Below are 12,198 nucleotides of genomic sequence, written 5' to 3'. Positions count from 1 at the left end.
GAGTAATAAAGCCACAATATTGATTCATCTTTTATCCTCGATAAAAGCATTATTTGCAACATAGGCAGATAAACATGTTTTCTGTGTCCAGTATTTAATTGTTCTGTCTTTTCTCTTCATGTCTAGAGTATAATCTTTCAAGCACCAGTCCATGGCGAAAACGATGCATGTCTACGAAAAATGAACTCTTTAGTTCATTAGGTCTGACATTGAGTCACGTTGTGTTGTCTCGATTTCCAGCTTGTCCGTGACAAGAAGAGAGGTCACCTCTTGAACCTTGTGTGTTTTCTCAGAGACTTTTGATTTCCTCCCATTGTTAGAGAACCAGCCATACACGCAAGCAAATTATTAAAGAACAAAAAATGAACCACATGTTAGTCCCGAGTCGCGTAGACTGTTTGATAGAGACTTTTATCTTAGTAAATTGTTTCATCCTGTCTTGTACCAGTTGGGAAACAAATCACAGACAACAAATTCCACTACCTGTCAATTCTTCTGGAATCCCACGTTCTGCTAGTAAGGTGGGTGTATCAAAATAGAGAGGTCTTAAAGATAAATAGCCCCCACTGCGTTTAGAGTTCACGCGGACTTATATAAATCCGCGGGGGCCAATTGCAGGGTGCCCCACCATAAATAAATATCTCCAAATACGTATCTCGACAATTCACCACAATATTTATATATATCATACCATGCCTTAAATCAATGACCATTTAACCATCAATACATAATAGACTGAAAAATGATCCCGAGTGTCGGCCATAACATCCGAGCACTTTTGAGTAAAAAATAGATTACGTGCCCTCGTTTTCAAATTAGTCTCGCTTAACCAGTCTACCGACCATTCTCCGTTTGATTGACAGGTCGGGATAATCAAGACTACGTTTTTTTACGAAACATAACAGAAAGCTGGAACAAGAAATTACGTGCCCTCGTTTTCAAATTAGTCTCGCTTAACCAGTCTACCGACCATTCTCCGTTTGATTGACAGGTCGGGATAATCAAGACTACGTTTTTTTACGAAACATAACAGAAAGCTGGAACAAGAAATTGAATTTAGAAACACGCACGTAAGGCAACTCAACAATTGTTTTAAGGGCCTTGTAAAAGTAAAATGCGTGTTTCTGCGATATTATTTGTACTAAACCAAAACGGTATTGTTAATGATAAAACAATTTAAAAATCAAAACGAATGTAATTTCTAAAACTGCTGTAATAATCAAAAAGCTAAATATAACTGCTATTCAGAATCGTCCACAATAGATTTTTACGGCTGTAATAGTTGATAGATGTATAGAGAATTTCACGTGGGATGGCTATTTATAGACTCATAGACTCTTGTTCGTGCTTATTGTTATCGCACCGCGTGACTAACCAGAAATCACTTCGAGACAAGCCACTGAAGCGTGCACATTCGCCGTGTCGAGTTCAACTATCAGTAGGGTAAATTTTGGCTGCATATGCACCCTACCAGTTGCTTTCACACGTTCATACTAATAATAAATACAGCCCCAAGTCAAATCGATCATAATACTAACGACAGCAGATTGAAACATGCTCTGGGGTATTATAATAACGAAAAACAAACTGCTCGTTTCTCAATATTCAGATTTAAAAAAAAATGATTTCATGGATGGATAGAGAAACTTATAAAATTTAAAAAATAACATAATAAATAACAAAGTCATGTTTGAAGATGTCCGAGCAGTTGATTTACAGAATGTCTCCAACACATTTCAATCAATCAGGTTTTTAAAAACGAACTAAAGATATCATGAATGAGGATGCCTGAGTAGCTGATTAAGATAGAAAATGTAGTTTTTATGTGAATCCACTACTCAAGCATCAACTTCAGTTCGTTTTAGAAACCTGATTTAATCAAATGTCTTTCAGGGACATTTTGTAGATATGCATCCTTCAAATCTGCTTTTTTGAGATTCAAGTCCTTCGCCAATATCAAGAAACACGGAGAAAGTGGGGTGCAAAGAGGGTTACCCGTCTGTACCCCCCCCCCCCCCCTGAAGGTACTGCGCACTGATTTTCGCCAGTTTGGCTGGATTTTACCAGTTATTTTCGTTAAAAGACGTCGTAATTACACCCATTCGCTCTGTATTGACGTTTTTGGGGTAGTGTAGTTCATTTTTGGTGTGACCATTTACGTAGCTATATTCAAAATGGCGAAAATCCAAAATTGCGGATAAAATTTTATACTAAACCCGAACATTGGTCGTGTAATACGCCTTTTCTTGGATTTTCGAGGTCGTAGAATACTATTTTATTGTCAAAATGTGGCTGTGAATTTCATCACAGTTACAAGATGCTCTTCTGGCTTCATTTAGTTTTTTAGATACATGTATCAAGCAACACAGCAACATATGTGATACATAGGATCTCGCTGAAATTCATGTCAAATCACCGTATATCTCACATGGCAATATGCAAGTAACCATCGCGAAGGGACAACATCATTAGCATTAATATAAATTCAAATGCTCCATGATAAGGGCAGTGTGAAGTTGAATCGTTTTTCGTTATTCGTTATTCACCAATAACGAATAACGAGGTGACTTATCTCGTTATTGGCGAAAAACGAGGTACAAGCCACCTCGTTATTCAACTTTATATTCGGGATTCCAATATGCAGCTAGCCATGACTAGAATGATGGATGCCAAGTATCCCCCAGTAGTATAAAACACAGCAAAACGACCGCTAGACGAAAAACAGTCCACATTGTTATTCAAGTAGCGAATAACGAGCTGTTTGTTATTCGTTTTTCACCTCGTTATTCGGGATTCAGATATGAAGGTGTTCATGTACCTTTAATGAGGATATTTCAGGATTTAATTTTAAACGATCACAAGACAACAATAGACTAATTGATTGCGAAGTATCTCCTAGCAGTAGAAACCGTATTAAATGACGTATAGTCGGTAAATAAACCAGATTGTTATTCAAGCGATGAATAACGAATAAAGAGGTGACTTGCCTCATTCTTGGCGAATAACGAGGTACAAGCTACCTCGTTATTCGTTATTCAAATTTATATTCGGGATTCAAATATGCAAGTAGCCATGACTAGAATGATGGATGCCAAGTATCCCCCGGTAGTATAAAACACAGCAAAACGACCCCTAGACGAAAAAACAGTCCACATTTTTATTCAAGCAGCGAATAACGAGCTGTTTGTTATTCGTTTTTAACTTCGTTATTCGGGATTCACATATGAAGGTGTTCATGTATCTTTAATGAGGATATTTCAGGATTTAAATCTGAACGATCACAAGACAACAATAGAATAATGGATTGCAAAGTATCCCCTAGCAGTAGAAAACGTATTAAATGACGTATAGTCGGTAAATAAACCAGATTGTTATTCAAAGTGGTGTGGTTTCGATGAGCCCTCATCTGTACCTGACATGAAGTAGGGTCCCACTGCTAAAGACTCCTACCCCCAAGTGAAATTTTGAAACAGAATTGAACCATGTCCGGAAATGACTGGCGTGGTTTCGATTCCCCGGTTGTACGCGACAAGGATAGGGTCGCCTGTCCAACCTCGTGAGTTTTTTCTCTAGGTTCTCCGGTTTCCATCCACTGCTAAAGACCCTACGCGGAAGCGAATTGTTGAAATTAATTAAACCGTGTGTTAGTCCCGAAATGGCCTAGTTTGTGTCGACTCTCTTCAGGACTTATGGGAAGATTTCACTCTTTATTTGCAATGGTCAAAGTGAAGTTATCGGCATGTAATGTATTTTGTACCCGCTGAACAGTCCATTTGCTAATTACACTATTTTGTCTATACCGTTTTTTAAGACTTCGAATTTTGTCTAATGGTTAGGATTGTTCGTACTTGGTTTTATTTTAGTTCTAAATTTCATTTTAAATACACATTATCATAATTACGTCTAATATGCATGCTATAGCCAACGGGCCATATTATTTTAAAGCAATATATTTGTAATAAAAAAGTACGCATCAAATTATCGGATTCCTTGCGGTAAAAATTAAAGGGTATTAGTTATTTTTTGATGAATCGATCCAGTCCAATAAATAATATATATTAAATTCCTATGATCAGCCACAGGGGGTAATGAACTGATAAATAATGTTAGTTTATTTAAATCAGAATGTAATAAACAAAAATTGCTGACGTGTCGCACAACCTAGATCATTGTTTGGGGGGGGGGTCATTAATTCAAAGAATACAGATAAACACGCGCCCGTGTCATACCCATCCACACATACACACACACACCCACACGCGCGCGCCCACGCCTCGTCCCATAGCCGTCCGACGCAACATGGAACACCACATCGCTAGTCCTAAAAATATAACCGAATGTGTAGACCAGGTTCGCGGCTTTAAATAATATGAGAATAAATTAACAATAATGTGGTTAACTACATACATATCTGGTGACGCATTAAGGAACTATTGTGGTGGGACTGTTTGCCGAATGAAATATTAGAAGAAAAGGAAACGGGAACCTATAAAAAATATGTATTAATATTGATAGTTTAATGGTTATAAATCTGTATAATATTGTGTTTAAAATATTAACTCTGATATTATTTTATGTCATGTATCATTCTTATGAATGTTTAAAATTGTTCTGTTCTGTGTTGCAACGTTGATGCCAAATATCAATTTGTGCAAATGTAAATGATATATGTCTGATGGGAAATGTGCACAAAAGGTAGACATTGGACTTTTGTATTTCTTTAATTGTTGCCGAGGAAAAGGGAATTTTGCATGAGTAATTTTTGTCATAGTTTTGCCAGTAACAGAGTAAATGATTATCATTTTTAATCAACTCTGCACCATTCGTTGCCCAGTGCAATCCATTATTATATCTAATCAATTGAAAACGATGCCATATTAGCAAACTTGTCCCAGTTTAACTGGAATATATGTAAATTCCATAACTTCCGAAAATATATAAATCGGATTTAATTATAAATAAATCAGTATCATAGAATATTATCAGAAGACCTGTGATATAACCTTCATGTCAGTTTTTGCAGGAATGTCGTGTGAAGTTACCTTCACAGAGTAAAAATAACCAGAGTGGCGACTCGCATTACGGCCATAGAAACACAGCGACGCGCAATGCATCTTGGGAATTGTCTGTAATAAACACACACCGACAGTTCGCTCAACGACGTTACGATATCTATATCGATGAACTAAATCTCTTTAATTTCGTAGTTTTATAGTATTTTCGGTAACAAAACTACTGAGAATTATCACATACAATCATAATATGTTAGTTGTGTGTGTGTTTCGGGAATTTATAAAAAATTGATTCATATTTTTAAAACATACATAAAGCGTGGTACGGCCCGGAATGAAGTGAGATTGAGACGAGAGACGACATTTGTGACAGTTTACGAATTGGTCTATTTAGGTTTTATGAACTTTGAAACTATTCCACCAAATACTTGTTTTGTTTCCATTCCGAGATTTGAAATGTAATTTTCATACACCTTAAAATGGGCCATTTGAAAATGTGAAAGTGCCACGCCCTTTTTTGGATAAGGCCTATTTTACTGAATATCAACATAATTTATTTTTTTTCCCAAAGAAAAATTCCTTTGTCTTCTAGAGCTTATTACTGTGTGCTTCTCTTATTTATGTTATGTTAATAAAGTAAGCTTTCATTAAAATATAAAATAATAATTTAAGAATATTAAAATTGAATTTCAAATAGGCATATAACGTTTTCCAATAAACAGATTTGAGCCGTTGGTTGTTTTCCATGATAAAATACCTTTGGCTCCAACGTTGACCGTGTGCTTTTATGATTTTTGTTCTATTAATTAATGTAGGCTTTCATTTTTAAAAATAAAATAATTAAAGAAATTAAAATTCTATTTTAAATAGGCCTACAACATAATCACAGAGTAAATAAAGTTATTTTGAATTACTGAATGGTTTAAAATTAGTGATAGTGCTTCAGTAAATATTTTATTTGTCAGATTAAGGCCTACCAGTAAAAGGGGAAATGTGATTTTGAATAGCATAACAGTATTAGTCATACTGTTTTATTAAAAGTTTATTGCAACTGAAAATTGAGCAAAATAATTTTTTTGTTATGAAATTTGGAAAGGTTTATACTAAACTTAACACTTAAATTGTTTACCCCAAGTAATTGTAGGCCTACAAAGAATCACATTTTTCGATACACAATCTTAGAAAAAATTAGGCTTGTTTATTATCCTTTTGCCAGAATACAACAGATTCTTCAGAAAATATAGTTAGTTTCCTCGCACATGATTTTTTTTCAATTGCTTTTAATGACAACATATGAATCTAAATTTATTTTATTCGGTAGACTGTAGGCCTATTATTGTGTTTGTAGATTTTATTTGTTTTTACAAAAAATATAGAATGTAAAAAGAACATGTGCAACTACAGGCAGTAAAGCTTACTATTTAAAATTTGATCCTTTAAAAATCACAACTACATGTAATTCTAAAATTACGAAAATACTAGATAGCATGCGATAAAGAATACAAGGAATGATTTGGTTTACATCGAATCGCAACTACTTCTTGCCTCGCGTACGCGAAACTACTAAAAAAAGAGCCTACAATTTAAATTACCAGGTATTAATACGTTTATTAGACCTATGACATGTCATGGAGTCAAGTGGCTTGGATTCGATTCCCCGCTTGTACGAGACAAGGAGTAGGGTCGCATGTCCAACCTCGTGGGATTTCTCCGGGTCCCCCAGTTTCCTCTGCTAAAAAAGACCCATCATCAAGTGAATTATTGAAATAAATCTGAACCATGTTAGTCCCGAAATTACCTAGTTAGTGTCGAGTGGACGTTAAACCAAATTTCTCTCTAGTCTCTGAAGTCTCTCCCTACATTACATTAATAGCACATTGATTTGATTTGATTTAGCCTAGGCAAGTTAGAGCGAGAGGTCATATTATCATAAGATAAAGACGTATATAGATCTACTTCTAGGCCTACAGTACTCAGTACTCTACATTGGAATATATCATAATATGATAATATGCAATATAATGCCAATTAAGCCTAACCAATCAAATATGAAAACATCTTTCACCAAATATGTACTCTTACAAAATAAATTTTTTGATGATATATATATTGCTGTTCTTAATTATAATCTATTAGATCTATGTTATTATGGCTCAGTATTTATTATATATTTATAGCACTAGGCCTTAGCACTCGACGATGACTCGTATCGTACTCGTAGCAGACGACGCGACGTAGCCTGGGCTATTTTTCTTCAGGAATGCTGAATTTTTTTAATCCCTCAATAGTCCCTAAAATTAAAACACCCGGTATAGGACCTACTCTGGGTACCATATCCACCACTCGGATGTTTACATTTTCTTCTGTTCAACTGCGAAACGTCTTCTTTAGCCGCCATGTTTAGTGACATTACAGACAAACCCAAAGATGCAGTGCGCGACCTACTTTTTTATGCAAATGAAGTAGTCGCCACTCTGTGTATTTTTACTCTGTGTTTTTACTCTGTGTTACCTTTAGGCCAGTTGTTGCACGAATGTCGTGTGATCTAGCCTTTACGTTAGTTGGTGCAGGCATTTTGAGTGCTATCTAATCAATTATCTCATCTAATTAATATTCTTTTAAAACGTTTTGTTGCGAAAGTTACATCATATAAATGATGACATCGCCCCCCCCCCCAATTAACTGACCCAGAAGATAAACGATGGGGGAACATCAGATGTTTGTAGTCGCAATAATATACACTGAAAAAAAATTGTTTTATTTTAGACACAAGTTAGGTGTCTCTAACAACACAAACTGTGTTGAAACAACACAAACTGTGTTGAAACAACACAAACTTTTGTTAAATGTTGAAACAACACAAAACCTGTGTTAAAAATTTATCAATTTAACACAGACTTGTGTTGAAACTTATTCGAAAATCTATACATCACTTGCGTTATAAATGATCAAATTTGTGTTGAAATTTATGAAACATGTTAAAATTTACATGAAACTTGTGTTGAAATTTATGAAACTTTTTTTTGTTTCATACAAACTTGTTCATACCCACAAACAAAGATTTGGGTTAAATTTTCCCAATTTATTTCCAGTATAACAACCTTTCTCATGTCCTGTTTAAACTGTAATGTTTGATAAATTATATAACAATAAAATTGTTAAATTTTTATTTATTAATTTACTGATAGGATAAATTAAATTTATACTGCCAAATCATCAATAAATAGAAATTTGGAATGTTAATAAACAAAGTTAATTCCAATATTAATAAAACTGTGTTATATAATGACAATTCGCCTCCCCCTCCCTCCTCCCATCACAAAGAAAGGGATTTAAATTGATTACCCTAAAACAAGCACTGGGCATAAAATAGCTGTGCACCCAATATCCCTACTTCAACCCCCAAAAAGATATAATTTAAATACATATCTTATTTTAATAACAACAAAACCAAGCACTAATAAGATTAATTATGCACTAAACTGAAATATTTTCAAAAACTGTAAAGTGGTACAAACAAAGGGAATATAGAAGACATTTACATCATATCTTCAGTGTTGAAAGACATAAAAGAATCTAAAAACAGAATTGTTCCAAAAAGCCATCACGTAATTTATCTATTTTACCAATTATTTTAATGTTTTATATTTTATCTGTACACTGCTAATTATTTGTTTTACCCAATAGTTTAATTTTAATTTGTTATGATTTTCTATATATATTTTATCTGTACCTGTACCCTCTATTCTGTTGGGTTTTTAATAAATCCTATTATCTTGTTTGACAAAACAGTTTTATTTTATTCGCATATGATTTTCTATCTATATTGTTTTAAATTGTGTACTCATAATCAAATATTACTTTTTTTTTTGTACAAGCGCCAATGAGCAGCTTTACAAGCTGGATTTTGGCGCTATACAAGTTCAATAAAATTATTATTAATTATAAGATGAAACTTTTGTACATGTACATAAAAGGGGCGCGCATTGAATGATAAAAGCATCAAGATTACAGGTTATTATAAATGAAATGAAAAAAAAAATACCAGGGAAAATGGCAAATATTAAACAATATGTACAAAATATTTAAATAAAAGTCATAAGCGGGGGGTGGGGCCACAATGATTCAGTGATTATAAGCCGTTAAAAAGTTAATACGGAACAATTATTTGAAGTGGCATAATGAGTTTCAAAATGATAAGTACATAAAAGAGAACTAATAGATAAGGTACAGGATTGATAAAAAAAAAATAAAGTATTAAAATCAAAGAAAATGGAGAATATCAAAAAATTGTAAAAAGATATTGATGAGTAAGACCATCTCATATAAAAGATTCATTAACACTTGAAATTCTCACTAATATTGTCTAAAAATAAAGGTTGATTTCATCATACAATAATACATACGGCATCTTACTAGCACAAATACTTCACTCCAGGTCAGGTGCTTGGATTTTCAATAATTATCGCCTGTTACTCTTAATTATTGATAATTCCTCTTTAATATTTCAAGTTTTCAGGACAAATTCTTAGTCTTTAGGATTACACTGCAGTCTATAAAAAAATATTTAGAGCGGGTGTTGTATGTGACAGCAAAAACCAAAAAGCGACTAAAAAAGGCAAGGGTGATTAATAACTGTTGGGTTTCCACATTAAGATCTATAAAATAATTTGATGGCTTTATATTGAGAATGTAGTGGTGTTTTTTTTCTTTGGTATCAATATTTACTAAATAAATGTACTTCTCCAAGGATGTTCAAGTTTTTGAAAAATATAATAGTGATGATTTGGTTTTTACTTGGCAAACCAGTCATTGTTACAGAGGAAATATTTAGATGGCAGAATAAAAGTAAAATAACTTACTTAGTCTAGGGAAGGAAATGAAAAGAGCATAATTTAACAAAATATATTATTTTGAGATTGACATGTATGGCTACCTGTGAATGAAGGTGAAAGTATTTTATGGAAAACTAAATAAAAAACGTTACAGCACATATTATATTAAAGCACTTCGTTAATTTTGAGGAATTAAAGCACATATATTAACGCGCATTCGTTAATTTTGAGAGATGAGAGAGAGAGAGACAGAGAGACAGAGAGAGAGAGAGAGGGGATGCATTTTTATTTATATCTTTGTTATTTTTTTTAACTTCTTTTGAAACTCTTATATTCTATTTTATATATTGATATGCTTTTTAACGTGTAATATTTTAAGAATATTAGCGTCAACTGTTTCTTTGTAAAGATTTTTGTTTCGTGTTAGTAGCCGTGGATACTATTATAACGTTAACAGTATATTTTATTGTACCTGAAATCATTAACAAAGGACTCATCAATAATCTTGTTTTTAATAGAATTACCTGTTAACAAAGAACACTTTAAATAACACCGAAACTCATTAATGATGCATAAGAATTGGATAATTAAAGAGCTAGTATATAATAGTTCTAAAATAGATATTGAAAAATTATATATATTGAAAATTTTAGTCGAATTGCTTTATACTGTGCGAAGTTGTAAGTATTTGAAGTTTTGTCAAAATCTAGCGAAGATTGTTTATTATCGTAGCAACGATATTTTATCGCAAAACCTTTAAATGTAAAATGGCCGCGATGTTCCAATATACTTGAAATCGGGGCCATTGGACGGCTCGGAGAGTTGATTATGGGCGTGGCATGTTAATAAATGACTAAATAATAATTTATATTCCAAATAAGTGAGAAAAAAGACCTGCATTAGGAAGATTTGGCTCTTACACCCTACGGGTAGTGCATCATTAAGGAGGTCTAGTCACTTGTTACGAACTATGCAGTAATTTCAGATTCTTGGTAAAATGATTCAGTAACGACATACATGATTTAATCAACAGGAAGTAGAGAAACATATTTATGTTTTATTTATAATTGTACAATTAGTGATCAATTTACCAACATTTAAACTACTAAGTGTTACCTTTTTTTAAAAAAAATAAAGCAGATAAAAAAAAACAGAGTATTATATAATAAAGCCAGTGATTGTTTCCCATAATAATGTGTTCTGCTATTAGGTAAATAACATCAAGACGGTATGTGGTAGATTACAAAATGCCCTATACAGTAGATAAGGGCGTCTTCTCATCCTCATGGGTTTACTCCAGTTTCCACACACAGAAAATACCCCTGCGTGCTAAGGTAATAAACATGAAAATATGACAACTTTTCTGCGATATCACAGTTGGTGGAAGCGGATGTCACAAGAACAACAAATAGGTGGTTAGTATCCTGAAATGACAGGGGCTACTACTGACATGTCCGATGAATTCAGCAAAAATGAATACCGATCTTTTTGTTTTACATTAAAATAACTAAATGTCTTTTTCATTTGAAATGGCTATGGATTTTTTCCAGTTGGTGGGCCTTTTGTTCTTTTGTCATTGCTATTTTTATTGACGACAGTTATTTGACCGATATCCTTAAGAAAGTGTTGATAAAAAAAACAATGGAATCTTTTATTACAATACAAAGACAGAAAAATAAAATTGTATTGCAAATCGACAATATTTTATTTTGTCAAGTTCATTTAGACAGACATTCAGCCGTGGAAGTTGTGGGCTAGAAAATTGTACATTTACATGTACAATAATAATAATAATAATAATAATAATCTGACTTGTTCTGTTGATGAGACGCAAAATGAGGATTACAGTTTTCATCGTCTCTGTGGAACTTGCTTATGTGTTTTCTGTGATTTTAAAAGTGCCAGAATATTCGCCGTATATACACTTTACTGATGTCGGTACCAAAACGAATTGGATATTTTTTGTCAAGGCTTGCAGGGACGGAAAGATCGGACTATTTAACAACACAGATGCCAACAGCGCGATTTATAACATTGTTTTTGGTGCGGGAATTAACACGTACACTGTTGTGCGCAGGGATGGGAACAATATGGGCTTCAAGTATGGAACACATTTGGATTGTGGAACATTTAAGTCATTTTGGATTAATTGGGCGGACAAATCTATTTCTGTCGGAAGTGGAACGCTTGTAGGTGAAAATATATTGATATCAAAAGCTGACCCAGAACAGGGTCCCATACATTATCTGGCTTTATCAACCCATAAAGACAATGTTGGATACTGGATGTTACAGTCGTCCTGTGCGAAATAAATAACATTCCTTTACGGGATACAAGATTCACAGAAATAA

This window comes from Patella vulgata, chromosome 8 (assembly GCF_932274485.2).
Source record: "Patella vulgata chromosome 8, xgPatVulg1.2, whole genome shotgun sequence".
Taxonomy (NCBI): domain Eukaryota; kingdom Metazoa; phylum Mollusca; class Gastropoda; family Patellidae; genus Patella; species Patella vulgata.
This window is presented reverse-complemented; position numbering follows the sequence as displayed.